We start from the raw sequence: 8,040 nt of genomic DNA on the forward strand, positions 1-8,040 counted from the left end.
AACTTCCTGCTTGCAAATCTCCTTCTCAGTGTCTCTTTCCTGGGAACCCTACTTAAGGCAGTTATTAAAATGGAAGTAATGCTAGATGTAAGATGTGTGGTTGCTATCTTGTTTAAGGTTCTCTAAGTTCTCTCATTGCCTATTGTGGGTGACAATATTGCCTTCTACATTAAATAAGCAGCAGAAAAGCCTGAATACCAGAAATTTAGATACCCTCCTTTTTCTCTTCCTTAGACTCATATACCAAAGCCAGTTCATTTTTCCTTATAATGGCCCTTGAACTAATTGTTATTATCATTACTATTATTTTAACATAAAATATTTCTATTCTAATATAGACATGTCTCCTCTCCTACCTAGGCTACCTCAATAGGTTTTTCACTGACCTCATGCCTCTTGGCTCTTTAAGGCTATTAAATTATTATATATAATATTGTCTGATTGATTTACCCAAAATTCTATATTGTAATAGCATATAAACATGAAAGCGCTCAATCATGTAACTAACTATACATTTCTTAGTGTGGCATTGCAAAGGCCTCCACATTCCAGGCCATATTCACCTCTTACTAATCTGTTTAACAAAGAAATTACTAAACACTGACAAAGATAAAAATCCAAGTCTCTGCCTTCAAGTTGCCCAGAGTAATTTCAAAACTTTTTCTGTTGCCACATTATTTCTATGTACAACTCTATGCCTTGAGTAAATCCAGTCCTTTAAAAAATTACAAAATAGTCAAACAAATAGAAAAATATAGAGAACGATAAAATAACTGCATTCCAGATTAGAGATATTCTTATACGGATTTTTCAGATCTTATTCCATGCTTTCTCTGGGGGTAACTATTACACTGAATTTAGATTTTATTTTTTATATTTATGCTTTATAGTGTTACTATATATATATATGTACACACACACATAGATTCATGAATAATATGTTATAATATACTGATCATTTTTCCTCTTTTTTTCAGTCAACACAATATTGAGATTTAGTTTTGTTGCAGTATGTACTTCTGTTTTTCATATATTATCTATTGTATCTGTCTATATATCCTCATTTTCATTCCTGTAGCTGCTGATGGAAGCTTTCCATTATTTCTTGTCCATTTTCACAGTTCGTGAATTTTATTAGTAGTCTTTTTAAAAAATTGTACTTTATTTTTGTGATCCTTTCCATTGTTTATATTTTTGAAGTCATCAATTTCTGCTCATATCCTTATCATTTCCTTCCTTCTAGTTTTTGAGGTTTCTCTATTTTTCTGACGTCTTCACTTGGCCATTTAGCTCATTGATTTCATCTTTTTTCTTTTCTCATACAAGGATTTAAGGCTATATATTTCTTTTCATGTACTGCTCTGGAGGCTAACATGACTCCATCTTGGATGTGAATCTGCCATGTTGACTGCTGATTAACCCCAGTACTAAATTTATCAGCCTCTTTCTTCGGTCTCTCAGCTGGGACAGATATGCATAGACCTGCTTACCAAGGAAAACTGCTTTAACTGCATACCGCATGTTTTGTTATGTAATAGTTTCATCAGCCCCTTTCTTTTGGAAATACCTGTACGATTTCTACTTTATCTACTGTGTACCATAAATGTTATTGTAAACAGACACCAATCACAAACCTAGCCCACAGGCAAATTCCCTAAGAACCCCTTGTTCTGGTGGGTATTAGCATGGGGATTCACCATCTCTTCTCGTGGTGGCTGCACTAGACATGGCTTCTGTTGTAAGTCTATATTACATGTTTCTTTCTGAGAAACTAGACTTATTAGTCTCTTTCTTCAGCCTCTCAGCCTCCTTGGACCTTTGGAGACAGGTATGCATAGACCTGCTCACCAAGGAACAACTGTCTTAACCGCATGCTATATGTTTTGCTATGTAATAATTTCATTGTCATTAAATTTCAAGTTTTTTCTAACTATCTTTTTGACCCATGAATTATTTAGAAGCATGTTTGTATTTAAATTTCTAAATGTATGAGGTTTTTGTGGCTGATTTTTAGATTTTTATAATTTATTTCACAGAACAGTCTTTATTAATTTAAGGTTTGCTTTGTATTATAAAATTTAAGTTTTTGTGAATTTTTTATGTATACATGAAATAATGTGTGTTTACTAAGTGGGGGCTTATAGTTCCATGCATGGTCATTAAATATGGTGCATAAAACTAATATTTATGGTGTCATTCACATCTTTCACTTCTTTAATTCTCTTTTTGATTGATTCCTCCATTATTGAGAGATGTGTATTAGTATGGTCTACTATGATTGTAAGTTGCTGAATCTACTTTCTAATTTTGCGAATTTGCACTTAATATTTTGAGGCCATATTATTGGATACATAGGTATTAATCAGGATAGATCAGATTATGCTACAATATCAAAAATCCCCCAAATTTCAGTGGGTTAACAGAAAGTTTATTTCTTACTTACCCTATAGCTCTAATTTGAGTCAGCAGTGAAAGAACCGGATTAATTTTGTTTACTCAGTGACTCAGACTGACAGATGTGCCCTTTTGTCATTTCTGGTCACACTTCTTTGGTGAAAGCATTTCAGATGACCATAGCTAATTTTAAGGGGGTTGAGTGGTGGAGAAATATATTTATATCTCATCTCCAGAAGGAGAAGCAGAATATTTGGGGAAAGTCTAATGACTACTACAACATACAAGTTCAGGACTATTATATTTTCAAGGAAAATTCTTTAATTATTATGTTGCAATTCACTTTATGTCTAATAATGTTGGTTAAGATTATAAAAAGACAATAGAGGAAGCAGTGTAAAATATGATTAAGATATCTGTGCTCAGACCTTTGTGTGTGTGTGTGTGTGTATATATATATATAGAGAGAGAGCTTGCTTTGTAAGAACTAATACAGGCCCAGTTCTTACACTGACTGTGGGAGATAATTCTCCATGGTTCTCTCATATTTCTGCTTGTCTTACAAGGGAGATAGTGATTGCCTTTAGTTCTGGACTCTCTTTTCAAGGATATTTTTGTAGTGGAAAACTGTGGAAGATAGTGTCTGAAGCAAAAGGCAGGCATACCCTTGGGTTGCCTAAGCTCAGGATTCCTCTCCTACAGTGTAACCCATAGTCATCCAACTGGGCCTAACCTTACTACTCCTGTGGGACTTAAAGGGAAGAGTGGACTGATGCAAATATGCTGACGTTCATGCTGCTGACTATGGAGGAGTAGTAAAATCCTTGGAGTCTTGTGTTTTCTACAAGTATCCATGAAACCATGGCAGGCTAATATGTTACCTTGAAAGTTGGGTTAATTTTAGACCCTTGAGAGTTCTTTGACACCAGATTCACTTCCCTTCATGTTAAACTTGTCTGTCCTGATGCTGCTGGTACTTCCTCCAGACTTCACAGTGTCTGCGATAGCAAGTTCACTTTGAATTAGGTGGTAGCTACCCAAAAGATTCTCTGACACAATAACAGTTGACTCAATATCTTTATGCTGTTGCTGATAGGATACTGCAAAATGCTCTTCTATACCCCCTTCAAATGGCTTTAGTCTAGAGTTTTGCCTAGAAACAGGTTTAGAAAACTTCTCAACAAAGCCACACTTGAGCTATAATGTGGTTTATATGAATCAAACCATCTGTCTTTGCTTTTCCTTCAGCATGTTTGGATAGAGTGAAAAAGTATCGTTTTTATATTTGTAAATTATTAACAAATATTTTTTATGTAAATAATTCTACCTAATTATCAGTTCCGAAAATAAGATCAAGTCTTAGTTATCCAGATGGTCAAGTTCTTCAGTAGCCTCGTTTAACTCATTTGCATTCCTCAGCATAATCTGTCAGAATTTTTCAGATATTCCATGTTCAGGCAATAAAAATCACTTTATATTATCTTCGGCAAAGGTAAATCTGTTGCAAGATTAACAAGATACAATGGTAGTAATTGTTTTCTTTTTTTTTTGAAATAGTGTCTTGCTCTGTCACCCAGGCTGGAGTGCAGTGGTGTAACCATAGCTCACTGTAGCCTTGAACTCCTGGGCTCAAGAAATCCTTCCACCTCAGCCTCCCGAGTAACCTGGACTACAGGGTCAGGCCACTGCACTCAGCTAATTTTTAACATGAGGGGAAGTGCACTTCAGCCTGGGCAATGGAAGGAAGATCCTGTCTCAAAAAAAAAAAATCTGTAGCTGGTTGTAATACATTACTTGTAAACATCACTGCACTCAGACCAGCCTCGTTTGTCATTTATTTTTTATTTTATTTTTTTCCCTCTGTTCTTCTTTTTTTAAAAATTATACTTTAAGTTCTAGGGTACATGTGCACAACGTGCAGGTTTGTTACATATGTATACATGTGCCATATTTTTGTGCTGCACCCATTAACTCGTCATTTACATTAGGGATATCTCCTAATGCTATCCCTCCCCCATCCCCCGACCCCACAACAGGCCCCATTGTGTGATGTTCCCCTTCCTGTGTCCAAGTGTTCTCATTGTTCAATTCCCACCTATGAGTGAGAACATGTGGTATTTGTTTTTCTGTCCTTGTGGTAGTTTGCTCAGAATGACAGTTTCCAGCTTCATCCATGTCCCTACAAAGGACATGAACTCATCCGTTTTTATGGCTGCATAGTATTCTGTGGTGTATGTGTGCCACATTTTCTTAATCCAGTCTGTCACTGATGGACATTTGGGTTGGTTTCAAGTCTTTGCTGTTGTGAATAGTGCCACAATAAACATATGTGTGCATGTGTCTTTATAGCAGCATGATTTATAATCCTTTGGGTATATACCCAGTAATGGGATGGCTGGGTCAAATGGTATTTCTAGTTCTAGATCCTCGAAGATTCGCCACACTGTTTTTCACAATGGTTGAACGAGTTTACAGTCCCACCGACAGTGTAAAAGTGTTCCTATCTCTCTACATCCTCTGTTTCCTGACTTCTTAATGATTGCCATTCTAACTGGTGTGAGATGGTATCTCATTGTGGTTTTGATTTGCATTTCTCTGATGACCAGTGATGATGAGCATTTTTTGATGTGTCTGTTGGTTGCATAAATGTCTTCTTTTGAGAAGTGTCTGTTCATATCCTTTACCCACTTTTTGATGGGGTTTATTTTTTTCTTGTAAATTTGTTTGAATTCTTTGTAGATTCTGGATATTAGCCCTTTGTCAGATGGGTAGATTGCAAAAATTTTCTCCCATTGTGTAGGTTGCCTGTTCACTCTGATGGTAGTTTCTTTTGCTGTACAGAAGCTCTTTAGTTTAATTAGATCCCATTTGTCAATTGTGGCTTCTGTTGCCATTGCTTTTGGTGTTTCAGACATGGAGTCCTTGCCCATGCCTATGTCCTGAATGGTATTGCCTAGGTTTTCTTCTAGGGTTTTTATGGTTCTAGGTCTAACATTTATGTCTTTAATCCATCTTGAATTAATTTTTGTATAAGGTGTAAGGAAGGGATCCAGTTTCAGCTTTCTACATGCGTCATTTGTAATTTTAAGTCCATTGTTATTGCTGACCAGCATTCCATTTATGACGATACCTATAATTCATGTACCTGTTCCACAGTTGATGGGCAGTCCACGTTGCTTTTCCAGACAGTTGTATTGCTGAACTCCTGTGAGAGTCTCCTAATGCATTAGTGCAAGGATAAAAGGCAGTAGTCTTAAAACGGGGATATATGTACAAGGATATACAAATGTTTCTTATGTGATATGTGGATATGTAGGGTGCAGTTTTAGGGGAACCAATTTCTAAATCTTTTGCTTCTATACACACTCTTTTCTAAAACTGATCTCTCTGAGACTTTGTCAGAGACACAGGTCCTGATTTTATATTTGCTCTTTATCCTCTTCCCCGACTTTACAAAATGACATACCTTTCTCTCACTGTTGGTCAATCTTATTGTATAATACTTTATTCTGGGGTGTAAACACTCCTAGAGTGCTAAAGAAAGGGACAGTTTGAAATATTGCTCTAGGATAGTATTGTGTATTATTTGAATGCTTGGTTTTATGGCTGAATCGTATTAACCCCAAATTCTTAGGTTCTAACCACCAGTAATTCAGCATGTGACTGCATTTGGAGATAGGGTCTTTAGACAGGTAATTAAGATAAAATAAGGCCCCTAGGGTAGACCCTAATCCAATGACTGGTGTCCTTATAGGAAGAGGAGATTAGGACACAGACATGCACACAGAGTGAAGACAACGTGAAGACACAGGGAGAAGACAGCTTCACCTACAAGCCAAAAAGAGGGGCCTCAGAAGAAACCAACACTTCTGACACCTTGTTCTTGGACTTCTAGCCTCCAGAACTATGAGACAATATACTTTTGTTGTTTATGCTCTCTAGTCTTTGGTACTTCATTATTGTAGCCCTAGCAAACTAATATACTTAGGTAACAAGTACTTTTGTGAGTCAGGTGGTTTCATTTTTTTTATTTCAACAATATTGAAAGGAAACCTGATTGAATTATGTGCAGATTGATCATTTAAAATAATCTTTTGGTGATATATATTTATGTGATTTGAGTATATACCTTGAAAGTAGTCCAAAGATTGAGTGATACTATAATAACCAAATCTCCTACATTTCCATCTTATTGATGTGAATAGATTTTCTCAGAGCTTACATCTATAGAAACAAAAAATAGATGACCAGGCATACTGGCTCAGGCTTTTGACCATGTAGTTTTGGGGGTTGTTTGTCATTTTCTTACTGCTTTGAAAGAATTCAGGATTTTGGGAGGCTGAGGCAGGAGGATCACTTGAGGTCAGAAGTTTGAGATCAGCCGGGGTGACATAGCAAGACCCTATTTCTACAAAAGATTAAAAAGTTAACTGGATGTGGCCGTGCACCCTTGTAGTCCTAGCTACTTGGGAGGCTGATGTTGGAGGAAAGCTTGAGCCCAGGAGTTTGAGGCGGCAGTGAGCTAGGATTGCACCACTGCACTCCAGCCTGGGCCAGAGGGTGAGACACAGAGAGAGAGAGAAAGAGAGAGAGAGAGAGAGAAGAATGGAAAAAAATAATGCTAAACTCTTAATTCTAGCAAAAAAAAAATATGAAACCATGAATTAATTAGTCATCTCATTAAGAAATAGCTTATTATTATTATTGTGTTTAATAGTATTCAAAATTTGGAAAACATGTTATTTTGGCCATTGTATATTATTACTATTTGCAAAGTTAACTCACTCAAAAATTGACATTTAAAGACTCAGTCACAGAAAATTTGAAAAAATTTAATTTCAGTTTATAATCTTATTTTTTTACAGGGAAGAAATAATAAAAGACTTTTAAGTTTAAAAGATATTACATTAAAGAAAACTCAGCATAAACTGTAGACTTTGAAAAGATACAGGAATGAAGAAAAAGTAACACTGAAAACGTTTAATTCTGTTGAAGACCTTATTTATAATATTTTCTAAATAGATGTTGTTGAATGTCAAATTACTATACTACCTACATTCCATTGGGACTATTTAAAAGATGATGCAATAGTTTTATTTTAAAAGGTCAGTATTTGTCACATTCTGGACTTTACATTATTTGCAACTTTTTTTTTTTTTTTTTTTTTTTTGAGACGGAGTCTTGCTCTGTAGCCCGATCTCAGCTCACTGCAAGCTCCGCCTTCCGGGTTTACGCCATTCTCCTGCCTCAGCCTCCCGAGTAACCGGGACTACAGGCGCCCGCTACATCGCCCGGCTAGTTTTTTTGTATTTTTTTAGTAGAGACGGGGTTTCACCGTGTTAGCCAGGATGGTCTCGATCTCCTGACCTCGTGATCCACCCGTCTCGGCCTCCCAAAGTGCTGGGATTACAGGCTTGAGCCACTGCGCCCGGCCCATTTGCAACTTTTTAAACTTAGGATAAATAACTTGAATGACAATTTAAAAAATTTGACAGGCAGGGCACAGTGGCTCACACCTGGAGTACCAGGATTTTGGGAAGCCAAGGTGGAAGGATAACTTGAGCTCAGCAGTTTAAAACCAGCTTGGGCAACATAGGGAGACCATGTCTCTACAAAAAAAAAAAAAAAAAAAAAAAAAAAAAAAAA

The sequence above is a fragment of the Piliocolobus tephrosceles genome, chromosome 3, assembly GCF_002776525.5.
Source record: "Piliocolobus tephrosceles isolate RC106 chromosome 3, ASM277652v3, whole genome shotgun sequence".
Taxonomy (NCBI): domain Eukaryota; kingdom Metazoa; phylum Chordata; class Mammalia; order Primates; family Cercopithecidae; genus Piliocolobus; species Piliocolobus tephrosceles.